General features: G+C 44.5%; 1 protein-coding gene across 4 annotated transcripts in view; it reads left to right on the plus strand.

The window, feature by feature from the left end:
- Positions 1-340: 340 nt before the first annotated feature.
- Positions 341-24,747, plus strand: part of fut8b (fucosyltransferase 8b (alpha (1,6) fucosyltransferase)) — a 101,296-nt gene continuing 76,889 nt past the window's right edge. For 2 of the 4 annotated variants that reach the window (XM_031581304.2, XM_031581307.2), the window contains exon 1: positions 342-620. The gene's annotated coding sequence lies outside the window, so the exon portion shown is untranslated. Of the gene's footprint in view, positions 621-24,127; positions 24,567-24,747 lie in introns of those variants that run through there. The other 2 variants (XM_012835543.3, XM_031581306.2) reach the window with 2 other exon arrangements.

Here is a 24,747-nt window from a genome sequence, read left to right on the forward strand (position 1 = left end):
TTTGGGAATCAAAGGGTATATTGGCGTTAGATAGAGATAAAACTCCTGATGTTGCAAGAACAGGGAGCCTAAACTAAGTATAAAGAAAGTGGACAATTAATCCATTGGCTATTTGAAATACAGTTTTGTGAGTCACGGAAAAAAAATTACGTCTAACTCCTACTACAGTTTCTTATAATAACATTTTAGGAATAATAAACCAGCGATGACACTAAAGCAAGTGCTTGAGATTCGGGGGCTCTGGTGCGTTCCCATAACTGAGAGGCGGGGTGTTCATTATGTTCAGCCGACGCATGGCAGCCGGGGAGATAAGTGTCACTGCGGGGTGACACGAGCACTGGCACCCGCTGCCAAGGCGAAGCACCAACCGGCGATCACAGCGGCTGCAGCATGGCAGCCTGACGCTGGCATGCGCACTGCAGCTCTCTCCGTGTCAGCTCGTGTCTCTGTAACAGGCGGCCAGTAAGCATCAGTAGCGGCCACATATGCTCAATCCCCAGTTCCTATTTCCGCCTGCCTCTCACCAGGTTTATTTTCCAGGCTATTCCAGCGCCGTAGCATCTTGCCTAACTTCATCCGAGGCCCGGCCATCCTGCGGAGGAGCAGCGCGCTGATGTAAGGTAGGCTGGGAGTATCTCCTATCAGTGTTTTTTGTTCACCCGGACAATGCACGGAAACGGGAACCAGTGCCTGCTCTACTGGCCTGTTGCCTCCTGCGTCGCTGCAGAGATCACGATGTCAAAATAGCGGTCATGATGCACACAGCTGATAGCTGTCCTCCGTTAGACGCGCATAGCCTGCACTGGGTTACTGTATGGATGTGATGAGCTTAGTGTTTTCATGTATCTGCTTCCAGTGTCTACCGACACTTCGGTCGAACTCTACTTTTACGGTAACCTAGTGTTTGTTAAGGATGTATTGAATAGATAGGTTAGACCAATCACGCAGCTTGCGTGGTAATTTTAACTAGGGAAACTGGGCATCGGTTGACACTGCATCTTTGTTGGTATCCAAATATGAGAATGTATCTTGTTTTACATCACATTGTACTGTGGTAGGGTGGTATTTACGAGCAAGGAGTAAAAACAATTCTTTCGGTAAGGAGAATACAATCAGGGGTTATGAAAGATTGATGCATCTTACATATCGACAATAAGAATTAAATACGACAGCAAACACTAAACGGCTCCTCATAATCAATTCGCCCATACTTTAACATCCGTTCGGCGTCACCGGCTGAGCGCATCACATCAGTTATTTAACCATTATTGACTTGCACTGTGCACTTTCCCTGTAGGTTCTGGGCGAGAGCCCTGTCTTTGGAAGGAACTAACAGCATTTTGGCCAGTCTTTGTGTGTGTGTGTGTGTGTGTGTGTGCGCGCGCGCGCGTAAGAGAGAGATTGTAATACATGTGTGCTACTCCTATGTAAATACTTAAACCATGTGAGACATACCGGGAGTAGTGCCTTGTCTGAAGCCAGTCTCTCTGCTGGTACACTACTTTGATGCTCGCCGATTTCCCCTTACGCTCAAGGCCAGGGGAATCTGAGTCATTTGTTGACATGTGTTGACAAGAACCAACCGAGTTATAATAGATGTTTATGAAGGGGCCGAAAGCTAAATGGACAAATGTTCTTCTGTGTCTCATGGAGGTGTTGGTCCATTAGGCGAAGGGCCAAATTAGACTTTGGAAAAGTGAAAGATTTGGGGAAAGTGGAGTAATATAAGCCGTTTTTTAGTTGAGTCATCTGAGAAAACGGTTACTAACGATTGGATTCACTAGATTTTTAAGTATAATTATAAATGTAATTTTTACATCTCACATTCTGCTGATTTTATTGGAGTTAATTGGATAAATGTTACAACTAATTTGTCTACAGTTCTGAATCCTGAACATGGTTTGTTAAGAAAGACATGGAAGTCTGAATTAAACTTTCTTTCTTTTCATAAACATCCACAGATTAGCCTATTTGTTTTTCACTTTCAGTGTAGATTCTCACCTTTATGTTAGCTTAATATAAACACCAACATGTCACATAGGCCCGATGTTCTGAATATCTGTACAATCACAAACTTTGTAGCCAGTGACATAAACACTAAGATGTCACATATGTACGGAAAAAGCTATTCAGAGTGGTAAAACAAGATGCTTGTACTTGATCCACAAGTAGGTAAACAAAAACTAGGGCTACAAGCACATGACTATGGAGCCCTATATGTTTTTCCTCTGTAATTGCATGGCATGACAGCTGTTATGTTACATCTAAAATATGAAATATTCACGTATTCATTGTTAGGATGCAACGCTTATTTAAACACCAAACATGTGACTTAACTTTATGTAAACATGAGGGGGTAAGCTGAACCACCAGTTGAACTTACCCCGCAACACTCTGGCTCATTTTGCCCCACTGCCACCATTTTGGGGAAGGGGCTTAGTCTGGCAACCCAGAGTAACACTTTTGCTAATTTACTCACATATTTTCAAACACTACCAGTTCATTAACATATTTGATATAACGTTTTGAATGGAGATAGTATACTTATACCTGATGTGCCAATATATATATATATGCTTACCTCTTCATCCACATGGTTTTCTCTTCCACAGCAAGAAGAAAATGGAGAATGCAAACTAAATTTAGGGTCACATGACAGAAACTGTGTATAGTTGCCCGAATACAGGTGGTGGGTCAACCTACCACTCTTTTCCCTAACTGTAATCAGAGAGTTCTCATAATCAGACTAAGGTTGTTCATCTACGTTTGCAATGTTTTTGTGATGTGATTTTTGTTGTTGGTCTTCATGATGTTGCTTCAAGCTTGCAATGAAGTTTGCTGTTGCAGCTTCCCATCTGTTTTGTCAGAGGACAGCCGTTAGAATTTTACTGTCGCGGTGAATCGATAATGAGCTCGTCTAACTAATGCAGTTGGCACACACCAACCGACTCCTTATCGCAGGAGGGAAGCTGCGGGTTGTGAGAATGGCCAACTTGACGCCTTCGGACAACTAATGAATCATTAATGTTATCTAATAAACTTAGGCCTCGCAGACGACACGAATTGATTGAGTAAGTATCCTAAATCCACACATGAATAAGTAAACAGCCATTTATTGTGCGGACAGATAACGTAATTTATGCTCAGTCTATCCACAGACCCACATCCTGCTATCTCTTGAAGGGTATTCGGCAGTATGTGGTAATGAGACATAATTTGCAGATGAGGTTTCATGTCTGTGAGTAAAGCCTGTCGCGCAGTAGGCTGTTAGTTTGTAGCCTACTTCTCACTCGCATGCTGTCAGATCACCGTGCCTTCCCATCACTCAGCCTTTTCCACGGATTTCATGAACAAGCTCTCGAGTTCTCTTTTAACAATAACAATGCTTTGGTGGGCTACTAGTCTCTTGCTAAGTAGGCCTAGCCCTGGACACTAGGCAGTTTTCTGTGATGCTAGGTAGCGTCTCCTCTCTAGTTAGCCTCAATGGAGGCAAATCAACAGGTGTTCTCCCGCCGCATGCCTGTCTCCCGGCCACTGGCACTCCTCTGCGGCGTGGTGGTGAGCTTCTGACGCGTGCCCCTCCCACCATTTTTGCTACAGGCCTGTTCGCGGCTAATGAAGTCATTAAACATGAGAGTAATGCAAACGAGTTAAAAGGGAACACTCACACAGTGCTGCAGGGACGTGCTGGGGCTGAACATTAATTCTCCTGCCCCACATTTAGGCTATACGTAGCCTGTCTCTGTCAAAGGGAAACTGCCCCACTCAGCTCCACGGGGAGAATTATCTCTCTCCATTATGATTCATTACCTGCTGAAAAGAAATAGTGTCGACTGGAATTAGTTGGTTTGCTGGGCTAAGCTTTTTTTTTAGGGCAATCCTGGTCCGTTCCGAAATTCCTGATCTAGTTTATACGAGTGCTGGTTGCTGTTCATACTTGGTTTTGTGATGAGATAACCCTGATGGGCAAGGCTGTGCAGGTGGAACAAAGGTAAAAAACATACATGCTTACTCATGAGGGTTTCATATTTCCAGTGAGGCCACCATTGATTGAAATAGTATAGGCAGAATGATTGGTAAAGTTAGAGAAAAGTACTGATCAGCACATATTGTCCCTGAATGATCCTATGTGAACGATCCTCGTTCCTATGTGCAGTCAAGCAAGACCTGCTGTTTCAGTCTATGTTCAAAATGGTTTAAACAGGCGGTCGAGACTCCCACCATAACACAATATAAATTCAGCACTCAATGCTTAAACCAAACCAATGCAAAACAGCCAATGCTGGCCATTTTGTTTTGTCATTGTGGTTGATATCTAGAGTTTTAACACTAGCATTGTAAAGTTCCAATCAAAATGTTTCAAGGGGCTTCTTTTGCTTGTCATGTACGCAGGTTATGATCTGCACTATTCATTCCGTCTCGGCTCGATATGGAAAATAGTTTTAAACAAAACCAATGTGAAGAAACTCCCCAGCATTGTTTGTCAGATGAGTTGCTGCAGCAGCAGCACCAGCACCAGCACCAGCACCAAGAGACCCAAATATATCCACAAGCCCCAAGCAGATCTCCCAAAAGGGATTAGACGGGGATCCAGGAACTAACAAGCAAACAAACAGATGAAGGAAGGAAGGAAGGGAAAAGAAAAAAGTTAGTGAAGGACAAGGCCAGTGCAGCAGTGCCCGCCGGGGCCTCGCGGCTGCAGACAGAGGCCTCCTTATGGAGTGTGAGGAAGACAATGAAAGTGCTGCATGTGTATGTGTGTGTACCAGCAGTGACACTGTGGTGGAGAGGGGGGCACGTGGGAGGGGCAGACATCGCTCTGCTGGCACCGTCGGGTCGGGAGAAACAATGACTGGCTGTGCTGCACAATGCAATCAATAGAGCCAACCAGAGCAAGGGCAGTAGCCTGGGAGTTTTGCCCCCCCGGCCAGGCAGGTCAGAAGGACAGTACACTGCCCACTCTGTGCTAGTTGAGGTGTGTGTGTGTGTGTGTTCTGTGTGTGTGTGTGTGTATGTTTTCCTGTGTGTGTGTGTGTGTGTGTGTGTGTGTGTGTGTATGTTCCTGTGTTCCCTACAGGCACCTGTGTGTAATTGCCTGCTGCTATATTATTTCAATAGAGTTTGAAACTTGCAAGAACTTACTTCACACTTCTGTGTGTTTGGGGACGTGGTTCCTTTTTCTATGTATGCACTGACACTGTGCTTGTATATTAATACGCTTCAAGTATGCTTTTAACAGAGAACTTTGTCCACTTTGTGTGTGTGTGTGTGTGTGTGTGTGTGTGTGATTTCTTGCCCAGACAGAACGGTCTGGGTAGGGTCAGAGACCAGTCCTTGTGCGCCACTGACATTTTGATGGCATTTTTCATTCGAGAGTGGCTTTTGACGGATTTCTCCCTGACAAGCCTCACACGAACAGACAGCTTTGAGTGAGTCGGAGATGATGCAGGACTACAGCTGACCTCCTGTAGCCCTTTGATGTTTGTCGGAGGAAATCTTTGATGGCACCGTTCCCTTCAGATTGGATAGTTCTGACGGATTGGTTGCACATTGGGCTTCTCTTGATGCTGTCAGGAGGATAGGGACACGGGAAGAAAGGAAATTATTTGTACTTAAATGAAAAAAGGGGAAGTGCCACTTGTCTTGACTCAGTTTCCTTGCATATGGTGGTATTTTGGGAAATGTTGAGCCAGCCAGACAGGCGATCCATCAGTTTGGGCTATTGGCTTAACCTGTCAGAACCTGGTTTCCATGGTGAAGCAGGCATCCAGGCAGTTATATATCTCAGGTCCATCTCATTGTCCTCGTGGTGTGAGGAAATGACTTTTTGGTTATCTACTCTTTAAGCTATTTCTGTTTCTATAGTGCATTCCTAATAATAGTAGATCATAAATCTGGGTATGCTTGCGAAAGATATGAAATCGTGACCACTATGCTGTCATGAAACACCACTCCTGAAAACAAGGAACTGACAACCTGCATCTCTGGAAGTGCTAGCAGAGCTTGCCATGCCAGAGTTACGGCCTAAGAGGACCTTTGCAGCTAGTGGCACTCTGTAATCAAAGACCGTTTGGTAGGGAGTGGCACAGCTTGTCACATAGTGGTCTCTGCTGAGTTTCCGAGAGAAGTGGCACAGCTTGCCGTTCCACACCAGCTCCAGCCTGAGGAAGAGGACCTCTGCTGCTGCTGATGCTACTCTGGAATCAAAGACCCAGTGTAGATAGTGGTCCCCGCAGCTTAGATCTCCCTCTGTGGTGATAAGTGCCTCCGTCCATCCTCAGTCCCCCTCTGTGCCCTGGTTCTGTCTGTCCCCAAAGTAATGCCGTCTTTTCTGCCTGATAGCCAGGAGCACATGTAGGCCTTTTATGGAGAACAAGACACCCCTCTTACCCTCTCTCTCTCTCTTTCTGTTTTTCCTGTGGAGAAGTGGTTGTTGCGACACAAGAAAAAAAAGAAGAATCCAGAAATAGACATTGCATCCTCTTTCCAACTGATAAAAGTAATTTTCTTCCTCTTTCGTGCAGCCTTTAAAGTTTATATTTCCCTGTGTTCTACAGTAATGGCCCCGTGTGTGCTCTGTGTACTCTGAGCGAAGTGCAAGCAGGAAGGAATGGAGAGGGAATAGACCTGGTGACCTTTCAGGAGCCATTTGTCTGTGTAAGGAACAGGATGACTGTCCTTTCTCCTTGTACTCCTTGTACTGTCATTTGTCCCCCCCCCCCCCATGTTCTGCAGCTCTTATGGCCACCACTCAGTGCTTTGACCGCAGAAAGATGGTTCATCTTCTGCTTCAGGTGAAGAGGGAAGGGTGTTTGTGTGTGTGTGTGTGTGTGTGTGTGTGTGTGTCTGTGTGTGTGTGTGTGTTTGTGCGTTTTTGACAGTGCTACACACATTTTGATTGGCAGCTTGGTGTTTGTGAGTGTGCTTGTACTTGTGTAAGCCTATGTCTGTGTGTGTGAGTGTGTGTGTGTGTTTTTGAAGAGTGCACACAGACATCTTTCGTTGGCAGCATGATGTTTGTGAGTGTGCTTGTATGCATGTATGTGCGTGTGTTTGTGTGTGTGTGTTCGGAGAGTGTACACAGATATTGATGATTGTCAGTGTGGTGTTTTTGAGTGTGCCTATGTTTGTGTATGTATAGACTGTGTGTGTGTGTGGGTGTGTGTGTGGGTGTGGGTGTGCGTGTGCGTGTAAAGTGCACACCAAGCTCTTTGGTTGGCAGCATTGGGGGTTTTCTAAGGGCGACACGCCGTGAAGAGTGTGCCCATCGACATGCCACCACCCCTGGGTCCCTGAGGCGTGTCAGGCCGGCCTCCTCCAGCGCCAGGCAGCTTGCGTGATCTGTGCTGACAGCTCCAATCCCCACACCAGTCTTCACTTCAATCTGCACAGACAACCGTCATAATAAGTGCCCCATGTTTTCCCCACTGACGAGACACAGAGTTCTTAAGTTTAGTTTCTTTTATAACTGTGCTATATTTGAATGTCCATTAACGCGGTGTTGGATGACAAATTTGAGCCGTTGGTGAACTGCGCTGGCAACGGCGGAATCAATAGGTCAGAATGTATAATGAATGACACCCGCTCAGACCAAAGGTATACACTTTTGAGTGTGCCCTCTGGAGTGTGGGTGCCAGAAGGAGCTTTCAAAGTATCCATTCGAAGTAGATTTTAGCTACACAAAATCCATCAAATCTGATAGCAGGACATCTTAGCAAGAGGTATCAATACAACTGTATGGAATCTGTTCAGTGCCAAAGATGACAAAGAACAGTACATGGCGGAGAGGAAATTGAGACGAAAAGAGAATAAGACAGAAGAGAAAAACAAAAGTAAGCATCACGAAGTACAGGGGACTTGAGAAGGAGAGAAAAGAGAGCACACAGACAAACAGAAAATATACAGTAAGTGCAAAAACAGATGGATAGATAGATAGATTACTACTTTAGTTATCCCCAAAGGGAAATTTGAGTGTTGCCGCAGCAAAAACACACATAATGAGGTAGATAAAAAGACAGAACACCGAATTATAAACATGCAGGGGGTTAGCGAAGCATCCATATTGCTGATGTAAGAGACTCTGAGTCTGAGTGATCCCAGCATGCTAAACGAGACAAGGGTTGTTGGGGAACTGAAAGTGTTCCAGATTAGAATTACGTGTTTCATGCCTCCCTTTTGTGTCCAACGTGTGTGTGAACGTTAGCTACGCTGTCTGTGTCATATGCCATTTAAAGTCTGTGTGTGTTAGCCCCTATGTTAGTTAGCGTCAAAGATAGACCTGTCTTCTGTCTCACTCAGCATGTATCAGTGTTTCCTTGCCTGTTGCTTCAAAATAAAAGGCCTGCAACCAAAAGACATGATGATTGCAAGTTGTCTTTTTTGAAGAACCCACCAGCGCTAGAGGCAAGATATTGCTATTATTATGTGCAAATGAAATGTAAAATGTGCATTGTGCATTTCCACTCTAAGAGGAGTCGTCTCCTCTCGCGGCACAGAGGGGAGTCATTGTAGATGGCTGTTGCAGTGGACAGGAATGACCTCCTGTAATGGTCCTTATTGCAGCGGAGCTGAAGGAGCCTCCAACTGAAACACTGCTGTCTGACCAGTAGGTTGTGTAGGGAGTGTGTAGTGTTGGCCAGCATGCGCAACATCCTTCTCTCCACAGCCAACTCTAGGGGCTCCGGAACAGTCCCCTGCACAGAGCCAGCCTTCTTTTATCACTTTGTTCAGTTTCTTAGAGTCGCTGGCTCAACATATGTCTGCAAAGTAGGGCTGTTGATCAATAAGAACAATAACTGATTAATTGAATAATTTGCAATTTTTTTCCCCTTAAGACTGAAGCTTGTAATAATGGATGTTTATATAAAGCACATAATTAATGTAGAATCAACACAGAGGAAGTATATTCAAATTCAAATACTGTTGTTTGTTAGCGTTTGTTTTGACGAATGCTTTTTATTGCTGTAACGGTAACGTTCCACAATGCATCGCACAAAAAAGGCCTGAATGCCGCGCAGACCGCTAAGTGCCCGGCGTGCGCAGGAACAGCGGCAGCGTGAAGTGGCTGAGCATAACGCACAGACAGTGCACTTGCGTTCTCTGCCGGTCCACCATACCTAATGGGCCTTGAACTCCGTTATCAAAACTCTCTGAGCACAGACCGAGGGAGGGAGAGAGAGAAAACAGCACATGAGAGAGAGAGAGAGAGAAAGAAGAAAGAAACATTAACTTGCATAGTTCAATTATTTCCTCCAGCTTTTGCAGTTTGGCAAGCTCCTCTGCAGTCAACACGGCAGAAGAGAAATGTCTTGCTTCTTTGCTGTTTTGCTGAGCCATTGTAGTGGTCAGTGATAGGTGAAAATTCACCCTAGTTACCTCAGGACTCCGGAGCTGCATATACTGTAAGTATATTTATTAGACAAACAACAATTGCAATCGGGCTCACTCCCAGCACAAGGCTGAAAGTGAAGCAATATTAAACACATCGCACAAGGTTTATATAGACAGAAGTTTAGCGTTCAGTAGGGATAACCACGTGATGGACTTCTGACGTCCGTGGATGGAAGTTTTGCAAGGTCGGAAGAAGCACAGTTCGACTCTTCTTATCACCTCTGGTCTAAACATGCTCTTGTACATATGCAGACTAAGTGGCACCTAATATTCTAAGTTACACACACGCAGAAACACAGAAAAGCCATGTTCCTGCTTACATAAGTACATGATTCATATAAGGTAATTAATAATACAAGGCACTTGATTATTATATTCTTAAGTCATTAACAGTGTTTGGAAATGATCTCCATCAGTCAGTGGAGATTTTTTTCACTGGACTCGCTTGACCATCTCTAGGGTAGAATTCCATCCAGTTTCCACGTCCGGAACAAATTATGCTTGCTTCGGTCCAAGTGTAGCTTGCTGATCTCTTCCTGACCGCTTGATGGACTGTGCTTAAAGTGATCGATAATCTTGCCTGGAACACTTGGCAAATCTTGCCATTTGGCCAGAACACTTTGGTGAAGGGAAAGCATGACTGTCCTTTGCTGCCTGTGGGCCATGCGGGGTCGGTTTTCAGATGTGGGCCATGTGGGGTAGGTGTTCAGATGGAAGTACTCTTGCTGCCTGTGGGCCATGCGGGGTAGGTGTTCAGATGGAAGTACTGTTGTGGCTGCAACCATGTTATTAGAACCATCAGTGCTCAGGAGGGTGTTTTGCTTTGAGGTGATATGTCAAAGACGAGTTGCTTCTGTGGTTATTAAAATTCGGCTTTGCAAACTGTGCAGAAAACTTTTGTTTTCTCCAAAGATCCATCGGGCAACTTTTTAGTGAAACTTTCCTCTTAAAACTCCATCCTTGTCCTTATCCATCTTTAGGCAAGGGTTCGGGGTGACGGCACACATCTTCACAGGTCATATGTCAGCTGTTACAGAAAGTAAACAAAATGCAGCTGTGTTAATTGTGTCCATGTTTTCAGAGAGAGAGACAAGGAAAGGAACAAGGAGGGAAGTAAAAGAAGACAAAGAAAGCAGAAGTGGAAGAAAAGGCTGAAAAATAACAAGGAAAACAGGAGAGAGAACGAGAGTGGAGACACAGAGAGAAGAGCTAGCTGATAAAGAAAAGAGACTTAACTGATGGCCAGATAAAGGAAAAGAGTTCAAGAAGCCTTCATTTTGGCAGTCACTCTTATTCACATGTAAACTACACTAGCACTGACTTCCTGAAGTAGGTGGCATATTATTAACAATAACTGCATGCCTGGAGAGAGGTGAAGAGTAGAGCACACATTTAAAAAAGAGAGAGATGTCACATTTTGCCAGATAACAGTGCTGTTGAATTCTGAAACCAGAGCAGCTATCCAGACATCCAGCCAGGCAGCCTGGAACGCAGCACTGCAGGAGGAGCGAGTGAGTGGCCCCCTCTCGATCTGGCCACCAACAGACAGACAAGACAGACAGACAGACAGACAGGAAGGTCAGATAACTGCAGTGTCATCTGAAGTGTCCTGGCTGAGATGGGAAGAGTCTTCTGCAGGCTTGCTTGGTGTGTGAGTGTGTGTGTATAGATCTTTACAGATACAGCACGATTTGTTGTTACGGTTTTTCTGTGCAGCAATACATATTTTGAACGAGTATCCCGTAAATTAACACTTTCACATCAAAGACTAATGTTTATGTGCAGAAAAGCGAAATTTCGAATCATTGCGAATCAATTTTTTGTCAACAGAATAAATGTTTTTTGTGGACGAATCTGAGGGACACCTGCGTGAGGAAGGAGAGAGAAGAGGGCAACGTAGGAAGGGGTCAGGCAGTGAGATAGCGGAAAAAGAGTTGGAAGAACATGGACACGATGTCTTTTTTTAGACCACTCCACTGCTTTTAGGAGGTGCACAACTGGTAACTTGAGAGTTATATAGACTACATTTGTGTCATTGTTAAGTAACACTACCTAGGAACCCGTTTCTTTGTAATAGCACCCATAACAGCCTAGACAGTGAGAAAGGCTAGGAGGCAGAGGTAGACTCAGGGAAAGAGTCTGACCACTCAGGGAGTAAGGGAGAGGTGGCTGGCCACTCAACCGCCGGCCACTCAAGGAGAGGAAGAGTGAAGGGCTCCTTGAGGACTCTTACGGAAGAAGAGAAATGCTGAGAGAGAGAGAGAGAGAGAGAGGCAGAGGGATGATGTCTGCCTCTTTCTGTTAAGTTTCCCCCCTGCCATGAGGAAACTGCCTGCAGAGAGGCAGTCCTGGGTTAAAGTTAAAATGCAGGAAATCCTTCATGATAGAGAGCTTGGTATGATGTACAGCATACCCCATACCAGTCAGTGCTGAATCCGTTAAAACGCCTGCCTGAACTGAATGTTGCTGGAGCTTACATCAAGCTTATATTCAGCTTATATTCAATTGATAATTAATTTTATTAAATAAATCATTCCAGGAACAATTTACCTGTCTGTGTTTGTGAGTTTATGATAGTGAATGTAGTCATAATGAAGCACAAAGATTGTAGGCCACTTTACAGATGCAGAACTAATGTATTTCTGTTATTAATTTAATTTAGAGTTCAGTGTTGGTGCAATATAGCAAACATTACTCTGAAAATCCATGGTTCGTGTGGGCGTACTGCCAGGCCACATGTCCAGCTGGTGAGCTGGAATATTGCTGGAAGGTGTCCCTCACTCTCTGCTGATGCTCTGCTGCCTCTCAGATTCCTGATGGGGGCTACAATGCTCTCAGAATCAGGCTCTGGATCATCACTGTCAAGCTGCTGACTCTCCTCACCTGTGTGTGGAGAAAGTTGGACAGTATGCAGGTTCCTTTCACAACACCGTCAGCAACTTCAGGGTAGACCTGCAGTCTTCTGTGGTCCACCCTCCACCCGGCGATGGGTGAGAATGCCCTAAGGCTTTCTCCACCATCCGGTGGGCACTGGCGAGACGGCAATTAAGCACTTGCAGATTCTGCTGACGGTGGCGCCCAGGGTGGGGTCGAATATGGAACGGCTTCATAGGAAAGGCCTCGTCTGCTGCAACCACATAATTCACTGGGCCCAGGTCAGGTGCAGAAGGAAGAGGAAGCAGATCGGACATGAAGGTCACCTGACTGAAGAGCTTTGCCAAAGTGTGAGTTAACAAATATGCCACCATCACTTTTGCAGCAAAAATTTTTTCCAGAAGTAATAATCCATTCATATCTTACATCAAACACACTACTAGTCATTGTTCCAGGTTGATCGGTTCCCTGAAATTGCTTCTCAGCCTCTTCAAATGTGGAGTTTCCCTTTTATTTTGTAAAAGAATAAGCATTTTATTTAATAAGTACTAGCTCATCATCGCTTGTTGAATGTGATTATTTTTGTGGAATGCTCGCATAATTGGTTGTGTTTAATGTGAATATTAATGTTGAGTTAAGTTCGTCTACGATTTTTTTTGGCACTTTCACATAGTTTATCTGCGTGGCCCTGTATGTGTAAAGGCCTGAAGAGTGTGTGTGTGTGTGTGTGTGTGTGTGTGTGTGTGCGCTGTCCTAAATGAGTAAAGGTGGTGCAGGTGTTTAAAAGCTGGGTGTAGGGAATGTGTTTCTCTTTTTCTTGGCCTGTAAATTCGGGTGAGGGGTTTGAGTATGAAAGAAAGGATGTATGAAAGAGTGCACTGTTATACTGTAGGAATATGGCTCTAGTTTATGTGTGTGTGTGTGTGTGTGTGTGTGTGTGTGTGTGTGTGTGTGTGTGTGTGTGTAGTTGTTTGCAAATTTTCTAGAGAAGGTGATGCTTTTCTGTTTTCTAATGGTCTTGAAAGGGCTTTCTTCTCCAGTGAGCAGCCCCCCCCCCCCTTCTCTCTGTGCCCAGTCATGTGACCTGTTGGCTGGCACCTCTGGCATGTGGTGGTGGGTGGATGGATGGTTTGGCAGAGACAGAGTATGTGTGTCCTGAGTGATGGCGGTGAACTCCAAGCTGTCACACACACACACTCACGCACGCCACACACAGACACACACTCGCTCACATCTGGAGCTAAACACATAAATCCACAAATACAGTATGCCTTACCACACACACACTCATACACATACATACATACAATCACGAGCACATTGATAACTTTACATACATAAACACTGTTTCATGCATGCACACACATACACCCACACACACACATACACCCACACATACACACATATACACACACACACAGGACATACATACAATCACAAGCACATTGACACCTTGACATGTATAAACACTGTTTTCATGCATTCACACACATACACCCACACACACACATACACCCACACATACACACACACACACACACACACACACACACACACACACACACACACAGGACATACATCTGAGATCATTGTCACATCCCTCCAAGTATTAATCACAGAGAAAAGTGTGCGTGTGTGTAAGCTGTCAGACTGCACTCCGTCTCCTTGTTTTTTTGGCTGAGGATGAGTGGTGGGCATGCTGGGATCCCAGGGGCATCAATCAGACAGACCTGAGGCCCAATCAGCCTCACTGAGAGAGAGGTGAGGATGGGCCCTATGTAGGCCAAAGCACCAAGGGTGAGTCAGAGAGAGTAGAGGAGTGTGTGTGTGTGTGTGTGTTTGTGTAGGAAAGGGAATATTGAGTGTGTGTGCGTGTGTGTGTGTGTGTGTAGGAATATTGAGTGTGTGTTAGGGTGCATCAAATTGCAATGCAAAAATGTAATCACAACATATCAAACTGTCTGGGGTTGCATTTTGTTCGGACACACATAAAAATGACTTTTGCAAAGTTTTGGGAAAATGTATTGAGATTTAGAGGTGGAACACAGCATGTAAAACATATGAAAATGGGCCTTTTTTTTTTTTTTTCTTAAATTTTGCATTCTTTGCACTGGTATTTCCTTCAGGACATGCATATTCTAGTTCTTCTTGAAACCAAACATTGAAACCAAAGCCCAAAGTGGCACCAGAGAACGATATCAAAAATGTTCCACTTTATCATGGCTCCCCCAATGGGTAAAAGCTGATGTGCCGTTCCACCTCTAGAACACCATGTATCGCAAAAATATTTTGCAATTATTGTTTTTGCATGGATGGTAACACTTTGAGCACCCAGACAGATCAATATGCTGGAATTGTGTATTTTGATGCACCCTAGTGTGTGTATATGTCAAAGAGTGAGTGTGTGTGTGTAGGAGAGTGAGAGTTCTACAAGTGTGTATGTCAAAGATAGTTTGCAGGTGAGTGTGTGCTGTGCAAGTATGTATGTATGTCAAAGAGGGGCAGAGAGAAAGAGAGAGAGAGTGTGTGCATGTGTAGGAAAGTGAGTGTTGAGTATGTGTGTATGTCAGTAGAGGGCAAAAGATAGCTTAAGATAGCGTTAAGTGAGTGTGTATGTCAGAAACGTGAGATGTGTGTGAGAGAGAAAAAGACGGAGCCAAGAGAATTCAGAAAGTGAAAGTGAAAGTAGTAAAAAAAAGCAAAGTAAGCTGCAGACAGGTCATTGACAAGGAGAAGAGACGGGGGAAGTTATCTATTAGGACTCAAAGGCAGACAGGAAGCAGGAAGGAGATGGAAAGGGATGGAGATATGACAGCGTGACTGAAGGCAGGGGGAAAGACGTAAAGAGAAAGAGAGAGAGAGAAGAGAGGAGGGAGAGAAAGATGCTCGGCAGATACATATAAAAGAGGCCGAGCTGGTGGAGAACGTGCCGTTTCTAGGCAGGGTTCCGGCACATAATCCGCTTCCTTTGACTTTGATGTGCAAATGCAAGTTTTCATGACCCCCATGGCCAAGGAGGAACCAGAGGTTTTCGTCTCCTTTGTTTATCTTAAGCAGTTTTGATTATGGAGGAGGCCTGACAGGAGATTTTAACATTCTCTCTTGCTTCTACATGTCTCTACTGACAGCCAAGCATTCATAGTAACATCCCTATTTGGGCCTTCAGTGTTGACTTTTCCTATCATTTTGAAGTCAAGAAGCGTTGGATATTCCACCCACAAGGGAACGTGAGCTGGGTTTAGACTTTTGAGAGACAGGTTAGTTTTAGGCTATTTAATGATGTGTTGCTGTAATGTCAGTTAGTACAAGAACCAAAAGCAAAGCTTCAAATATTTATATGTTGAATACTGAACCATAACTAACACATGTAACATTATTCTAATCCATTAATTCTAACGCGATTCTAATCCAATACACCTTTTGTGAAATTCAGCTAATTGCTCCTCACAGTCCCCTAGCCTCCAGTCAGTTTTTGTGCTAAAAAAAACCATTGGTGTTTGTACACAGTCTTGGCTCTGTAAATAAACAAACATTATGGCCATAAACAATCCCAGCAAATCAACGTGGTGCTGCAGGGCACTGAAGGGAGGGGAGTGATATGATTGGCTGTTGATCTCAAACAACAACAATCTTTCATGAAAGCGAAATTGAATTACTAACTGCATCTTTAATGCGAAGAGATGCTATGTCTCGGTGGCTGTCTCACGGCCTTAATCTCTGACATGATCTCTGCTCCGCCCGCCACCTCTCCTGACCTCCCCTGTCACTCCTCAGTGCTTAGAGACGAGCGCTTGGCACCACCTCATCAATCAGTGCCACTTTGATTGGCACGTGTGCCATTTTACCACTCAGCCAGCTGCCAGTGGGCATCAGAGGGAGAGCTTGTGCCAGGGTGCCCTCTTTGCTCCCGCGCTCCACCCGTGGCTTACCAGGATCGCTGTCACTTCAGTCTGTGTTCCCCTATTTACAGAAGACGCGTTCTGAATCTTCAGTGTTAGCATGTGCTCATTGTAGATGTTGGCTGATTAAACATTTAAACAGGCACATCGATACGCCATCATTTACAAAGTGCATTGAATGGCTTGAGGTCGTGTCTTCCCCGGATTGAAACGATTATAGCCTGGATGTTTGTTTTCTTCCCTTTTTTTTGCATCTTCCCGAGTGTGCATTGCAATCATAGACACACTTTATTCCATTATGGCTCTCCTGGTAGGACAGAATGGCTTCTTTGGCTTCTTCAGAAGCAGCTTTATACCCTTTTAACCAAAAGTGAAGCTTACATCTTGTCTGTTGTTTTTAATGATGACAATTGAAACATTTGAAGTGTCTCAGTAGCTGACAGCTCTCTTCCTCCCTCTCTTTCTCCCTCTCTCTCCCTCTCTTTCTCTCTCTCTCTCTCTCTCTCTCTCTCCCTATTTATTTCTCTCTCACACACTTTCTCCGTCTGTCCCTTCAGTAGGAGCACTAACAACATGACACTTTCCCCTAACAACCCATAATGGTTGCCATGGCATGTTGCCGTGACACCCGTGAGGCCATTAGTGCCATGTGTCAGAGAGCCTTGTCACGTTATTGGCGGAGGCCACACGCTACAGAGAAGAGTCCCACTGGAGGAGGTGGGGAAAAAAACAAGGGAAGATCGGAAGAGGAAAGATGGAGACAACCTGTGTGAACGTTGGAGTTCAGCAGTGTGTGTTTTTGGAGAAGCGTCTACTGTTGTGTATGGTTTTGAGGATGTAATGTGATTCGGGATGCATGGGTTTGCATTTGCAGATATTTGTTTGCATTTTAAGGTTAAGTGAGTTTGTGTTTGTTCTTGTACGTAACTATGTGTGTGAGTGTGTGTGAGTGTGTTGCCTGCCTCTGTTCTCAGTGGTGTGTAAGGGATTGTGTCTGTAGGGCAGACAACACATACACACACACACACACACACACACACACACACACACACACACACACACACATGCTCATACATCAACACACCAAGTGCTATGAGGGGGGAAAATGAGCCTTTGTTGCCACTGTTTTTCTCATTTCTGATTTTCTTTCATCTGCTGATGAAAGCAGAGCAGTCTCCTTTTGTTTTTATTCGGACACAAAGAAACCTTGAAACATTTAGTGCACTTTGAACCCCCTCCACTCTGAATCAGTCCCTGGTTTTAAAAAAGAGCTGCCTTTCGCTAAATGCCTTACGCTAAATGAAAAAAAATCAACTCAGATTCGAGGTCCTTTTTTGAGTGAATGAAGGAGAGTGTTACGCTTCCCCCACCCCCCCATGGAACCAGACGCCTGATCTTTGGCCGCAACGCATTTATTTGTCGGTTAAATTTGCAGCCGCTTGTGTTAAAATCTCCCCTCTCGACAGAGGTGAGTCCGATTTAATTGCCGTTCAAGTGGTGCGAGCGGGCAGAGGCTGGTGTGTGTGTGTGTGGAGTGACTCACAGTGAGGTGTTACTGCTGCATGGTTAGTCGGCTCTCTCTGCCCAGGCATCCCTCACTGGAGCTTCTGTTTGAAATAAGAACAGTTGAAGGGACTGGGACTGCTGCTGCCCATTTCATAAAAAAGCAATTTTGGGTCCTTATTTATTTTTTAATTAAGTGAACTCTTTGACTGTTGACTGGCCAATTGCGTATGAACCAGCAATGGCTCATGCTAACTCTCGCTTTAAGTTGGTCATTGGTTGTTTGCTATCAGTCAGGATAAAGATTGCAGTTACCATGCGTCAGAGAGTCAGATTATTATTATGTTGAAAATATGTAGAGGAATAATTGCTGTATATTGATAAATGTTTATTTTGCCCAAAACATCTAGCTTGGCACTGCCACACCATTTTCGAGTCCGGGATATCACTGGGATATACTGTACAGGCCCTCAGATGAGAACAACTCTCTGCTCCAGGCTTTCTGCATCTCTATCAGTGAGCTGTGGGGAGTGGTTTAGGTGATACATGTTGTCCTTATTTTGTCATTATTTCTGCATGCCATTCTGGAAAGCACTGTGGGCTCTCCCACGAAGAGTGTCATGTGAATACTGTTATTATGATCACAGTAATTATTGTCTATGGATGTGACACTCGACGAATAGAGCTGAATAGATCTGTAAACACGAACAGACACAGTGTGCGCCGTTAATGGAAGTTGATCCTTAGTCTACTTTATAGTTCTCTCTTACTATATCACACACAGATAATTGAAACCTTGAATATTTTGGATGTTCATGTGGTATGGCTTAACCTCTGTTGGACACACACACACACACACACACACACACACACACACACACACACACACACACACACACACACACACACACACACACACACACACATACACATACACACATACACACATACACAGATACACATGCATGCATACACACACATTCACAATGTCAGTGTGAGCCCATTTCTTGGCCCAGCTGCAGTAGGACAGTCTTTTAAATTTAGTTTTTGAGGCACAGACCTATTCACGATCATATTTCGCATTACAGAAACTTCATCATATATTTCCGTTAAAAATGTAATCTGTATTTGTTTGTTAAGACCCCTAACCACCCATAAACAGGAAGGCAGTCACCAAAACCTGAACACATAGCCAAGCACACTGAGATAACACATGACAAACTGAAATGACTGCCTGATTAACACAATCATTACTGGACCCACTGCCCTTGACCTCTTCATAAGTGTTGACAGAGAATCTTAAGGTATTTTTTATCGTTGTCAGTTAATTATAACATCATGTAAGAGGTTTTGGTTTATCACCACGGTAACATGGCAACATTGAGACAGCCTTGGAAACTTAACTCCTGGAGTGCTGTTGTGGTGTCAGATAAAACCTCACAATATCTGATAACATGGATTATAAAGCAGATATTTACATGAGAGAGTGATCCATCCTTTATAGGTGAAGGTGAAGGATGTCATGAATCCAAGTGAGTTGTAAGATGAAAAGAAAAGACTTTAGGTACATTTTTGACCGAAACGCAACATGAGGGTTAAAGCAGTTTTCATGCCATACTGATCTGAACTACAACGCAGCCTAAGTAAATCAATACTCTAAGTTCATATAGTTTCACCTCTCCTTAAGATCTCAAAAGTAACCCTCTCCAGCAAACAGAAATCCTATTCCTGCATTCACACACACACACACACACACACACACACACACACACACACACACACACTTACCCTCATCACTTTCACCATTTGTTGCCTGTTGCCTGTTGCCTGTTGCCTGTTGCTTGCCCTGTCTCTTGACTCCGCCCAATATCCTCCAATATTATCCAACAACTGAGAATTGAATCATCAGATGAAGAGCTTTGTGTTTTAAAACGTCACATCCTGGGGAGAACTTTAAGAAAGTATTTCAAGGGAGGAGCAGTGTGCCAGATTTAGTTTTTTCTGACCCAATATTATCCAACCCTGATTGGACAAACACACTTCTTGCAGTGGCTGGCACTTCGCCTCTGCGTTGTTATGACGACTCTGAGCTCCATGTTTCCCGACAACAGCCCCTACCCGCTTCCCCCTTTTTTTTCTGCACTGAGACGGACTCGACGTGAGCTTGAAAGAGTCGGGCAGGCGAGGAGTGAGTACAGCCCCCTGGCTGGTCGGAGCCTGCAACAGCAAGAGAGGCAGGAACAATTTGTCATCCCCTCTCAACTCGCCAGCCAACAACTGTCAGTCCACATCCACCCCAACCCCCACCCCACCACCATTAGCCTTTCACTAGTGTGATGTCGGGTCACACAACAGAGAATCAGAACGCCTCAAGTCACTTTAGTAATAGCAAGATTACAGCAAATAATACCCAAGGTCTTGCAATGCACTTTGGCTAACATGCTAATAAGAGCGAGCCGCCCTTGGGAGAGAGTGACAGCCAAGAAGAGGATTCTGTTAGGAGAGGGAGGATGCAAAAGAGAAGGAAGCGTGAGGGAGAAGGAGAGAGAGAGAGAGAGAGAGAGAGAGAGAGAGAGAGAGTGAGGGGATGAGAAGATGAAAGAGGATGAGGATGAGCAGAGGTTAGCCGCACAGCAGAAGAGGGCCTGTGGCAGGGGATGCCACCCAGAATGCAACTTGGCCGCTTTCAAACAACAGACAAGTGTCAACCAAGCGGGCAGGAGGACTTTCAGAGATAACGTGAGCATCCGAGGGATGCAGTTCTGTTGCCTAGGGAACACCCTCCTCAGTGGGAGCTCAAATAGAGAAGTCATGAGTCAGCACTTTCCCTTCATCACACAACCCCAACCCCCTCCATCTAAGCTTTTCTTCTTGAGACTCCTCACCCCTGTTCCTGTCCCATCTGACTCCCCAGAGGTGATAATCTCTTCTCCAGGATTCTGGGACTGCCACAGATAGAGAAAGGAATTATCCAAACACCCCGCGTCCCAATATGCATACTAGAACCAGTAAGGGGTTGCACGAAAACATAATTTTACGACTTTTCGACTTGAGTTCCCTGAAAAAATCTTCTTGAGGAGGAGAGTGGGGGTTGCTTACTAGAGGTATACATAATAAATCTCTGAACATAGAGAAAAGCATAACAATAATGATTGAACATGAAATCAGTCATCTTTGCTTGCTGTGTGCTATGCGTAAAAGTCTTTAGTAGGCTTTATCTGACTTGATGTTAGAGCCATCCTTGAGAAATCCGTCCACAGCTCACAAAAGTTGCATGTTTATTTCATCACAACAACAATTGGCAAACAAAATCTGCATAGTGAAATACAACCATGACGATCTACTTATTTTGAGACAGAAGAGACAGAATTAGGCCTCACAAACTAACAAAACTTTTTGACATTGCTTATGGCTTTCTTTTCTGTCTATGAAATATACCATTTGCATTTAAAATGAGAAGGGTATAAATACGTGCAGATTGGAGGCTGGATCTCTGACGGGTCACCTTGTTTCCAGCCAATGAAAACAAACATGTTCACCGTTCTCACCTGTTGTTTATACTAAGGGCTCTAACTGGAAAACGTAATGATGGAATACAAAACTAGTGGAATACACAACGGAACTGCAAAACTAGTACTCAATGTTAATGCAGAAACTCGAGAATTAATGTAACTGCTTGAGGGCTCAAGTACTCTAGACCCTAGAACAAGTACTTACTTAGTGCATTTTAAGAGAGCTTTTTTTTAAAGTGAGGTGAAATAGCCTAGCCTATATGGCATGACATTTCAACTGGATCCCCTGTATTCATGTGTGGATTAAATTGGACAAGTCATAAAAGTTTCTGGTTATTGCTCGTCACCAGCCAAACTAGCCTGTTACCTAACTATAGGCAACTTGTTATGGTAACAAAACATGGTCTTAACTGCATTATGGAATTTTTTTGTGATTTTCTTCAGGGAAAACATTTCTTTTTTGGCACAATCTACATTCTAAGTTTTGACCCTCAGGTCTCCATCAGGCAGGACTGTAACATTTTTAAACCACACAAATGTTTATACAATTGTTGAAGTAATTTCCCTCGGTGTCGTCTGGTATTCCCTATGCTCCTGCATTGAAGGGTCATAGAGATACAGACAGAGCTGCGACTCGTGTCTCAAGCGCGCTCATTTTGCGTATGCGGCAGCCATGGGAGGTGCACAACCAGCCAAATTGGGAGGTGCACAACCAGCCAAATTGACACCAAATTGCATCACATGTCTGCGGAAATGCCGTCACTTAAATTTCACTTAAAGGGTCAGGGCCTGGGCCTGAAAAATGTATACACATACAATGAAATTCCTCTGAGTAACACATTTTATACAGTGCACAGGGCTGTTTGTTTACCTGCTCATACAATTGCATTGTAGTCTCTTGTTGACCTAACTCCAGCACACAGCATACGCCCCTGATGAAACAAGCTGGGGTCGTAAACATTACCCAGTACACTACAGAGTAGCTGAAAACCAGCATGGCATTACCTATTCATGCATCTCTTCATGGATACTGTTGACTTGAACAAATGTACTACAGCGTGGTGAGGCAATGTCAGCCATGTTACACACGGTTATTTATAGTTGTATGGCATGTCACTCTCAGCATTATGCTTGTCTCCATCCTGTTCTGGAGCTTCGGGAGATGTTTTCATCTACAGCTGCTTTTATTCCAGTGGAAGATTTCATGGGAACTGACAATTTATAAACGTTTTTGTGTGCTGTCACGGCAACGTTTCTTTCTACATGACACAGCTTTAGTCTGTCACATCTCGTAAACGCAGGTCTACAGAAGATCCCATCATTGTGTGGTTTATGTGCAAGAGGGGCCCTATTTATAGGCTCTTCATCCTTCTCACTGAGCTTCGAATCTTGCCAGGAATACAGAAAAAAAGTATCTTGTCGCTGTCTTATCAAGCAAGCATTTCTTTACCCACAGCCAGTGTTGTCTTTTGTTCATTTGCGTTGTAATCCTTTATCAGACGACTGTGGAAAATCACTCTTGGCGAGAGAGACAGAGAGAATTTTGTGTGATTATTATTATTTTTGTTGTTTCACCTTCTCCCTGCTGTTCCGAGTGGCGTGCGCGTGTAAGCCTCAACTGTGGCTGCACCAAACTCCGCTGGTTGAATCAGCACATTTCCAGGGACACTCATAAGTGCAAAGCACAGGAAGCTTAGTGCCTCTATTCGAAAGTGCAGCAGTGATGTAGTTGCTGGGGGTTTTGTGAGCGTAATCAGAAAGGGTACATTAAAGTTTCTTTCAAGTGCATTTATGTCCTGCAAAACATAAAGTAGGGAGAATGATTACTGGCCTTGCATGCATTTATGTGCCTTTTCAGGTTAGACGTAATGAAACATGAAGGGTTCTCAAACTTTTGTACATTCATTTCTCTGAACTGTAGAGCTGGAAAAGAGCAAAGTACAGATGTAGAAAGGGTCATTAAACATTATTACAAACAGTCCAACCAGCCACAATTTATGCACCTTTTATTCGTCTTTTCTTTGATCAAAAGAAAAGTTGATATTGTGGTAGAACCACAACCTACATTCATAGAGCACTAACCAGCTGATACCCCAAAATCATATTGGGATTTTGGAGGCAACCGGAATGAAAGTGAATTCAGTGTGAGAAGTATTGTACTGTCATGCTTGGACCTTTTGAAGTGAGCTAGGCCACTCGTGTAGGTGGAAATCAGTTCACACGCCAAGGACTCTTCCGTTCACCTCAACTGAACTTCGGCAAGAGAGTACAGAACTCACATCGGTTTCCATCAGTGAAGGCAGTTACGCAGGGTTGCAGACCCTGAACAGCAAGCCAGCACTGTCCATGTGATGAGTCATGAGCACCATCGTTCAACCTTAACTAACTCTGGTGGCACATCCCTCACGCGTGAATATGTCACCTTCCTGACCAATCAGCACGTCTCATTCAGCACAGGCAACACATTTTGTAAGGGGAGGGAGAGAGGACAAACGTACCTATCAGGAGCTGCCTTACAGTACTACAGTAGGCTTTTAACCTTCTGGCTAAACTGCACAGTATGTAACTTGAATTTGTGGTAACTGTAATGTAGATCACTAAAAAATCAAATCCATAAAAGACTTTGATATTGAGGGAAACTGCTCATCTTACAGCTAGGTTCAGCAAGGTAGATGCACTGTCTGCAACATCTCCTCATTCCCTTTCCCTTTGTTGCACCACAAACGCCGGAGCTCATTTCGGCCTTTGGCGGCACTCAGGGAGAGCCGTCCTCTCGCCTCGCCTCACTCTCATGTGATAAAGCAGCGCTCCTCTCCGAAGCTTCTGTATCTTGTCATCGGACTAGTATCGTTTGAGTTTGTTTTATGACCCACAAAAAAAGCAGGAGTACAAATGGCATGAAAGGAGAGAAGAGGAAGGGAGCAGGGGGGAGGGAGAGAGAGAGAGAGAGAGAGAGAGAGAGAGAGAGAGGTGAGGGAAAGATTAAAAAGCAAGCGTTTTTCTGCCGCTGGCTGCGCCCGACACACTGCTCTGCTAGCAAAAGGACCAGTTTGTCAAAATAACATAATGCCAGGCGGACCTCGTGGCTGACACCAGCGTTTATCACGCTCCGTTGGAGCTGTGTCTGGGTCCAGCTGAGCTGATTTGTTGTTGTTACTGTTTTGGGCCGTTTGTCTTTTTTCCTCCGGGCGGAAAAGAGAAAACTTTCAGATCTGCGGTATATATTTTCTACTTCTCCTCTCTCCCCCCCCACCCCCTCTCTCCTCTCTTCTCTTCTCTTTTCCTCCAGGGAGACCCTGTGAAGTGGGAGGAACAGCAGCTTACGCTGTAGGTGCTCTGAGTTCGCTAAGCAGTGCTTTCTCAGCAGAGCGTTCCTGTGCTCACATGGGTTAGTATTGATCTGGCCACCTGTGTACTCCGCAAAACTACATTTCACAGCTTAAAACCACTGCTGCCACCGCATTATTGCACAATCAATGTCAAGGTTAAAGGCAGCCATGGGGTTCATGGACTGACAGTGAATGCCTTATCTCAACTGAGGTCTGGTCCCGTCAGGTCTGTGTAGTGAG

The sequence above is a fragment of the Clupea harengus genome, chromosome 15 (assembly GCF_900700415.2).
Source record: "Clupea harengus chromosome 15, Ch_v2.0.2, whole genome shotgun sequence".
Lineage (NCBI taxonomy): Eukaryota > Metazoa > Chordata > Actinopteri > Clupeiformes > Clupeidae > Clupea > Clupea harengus.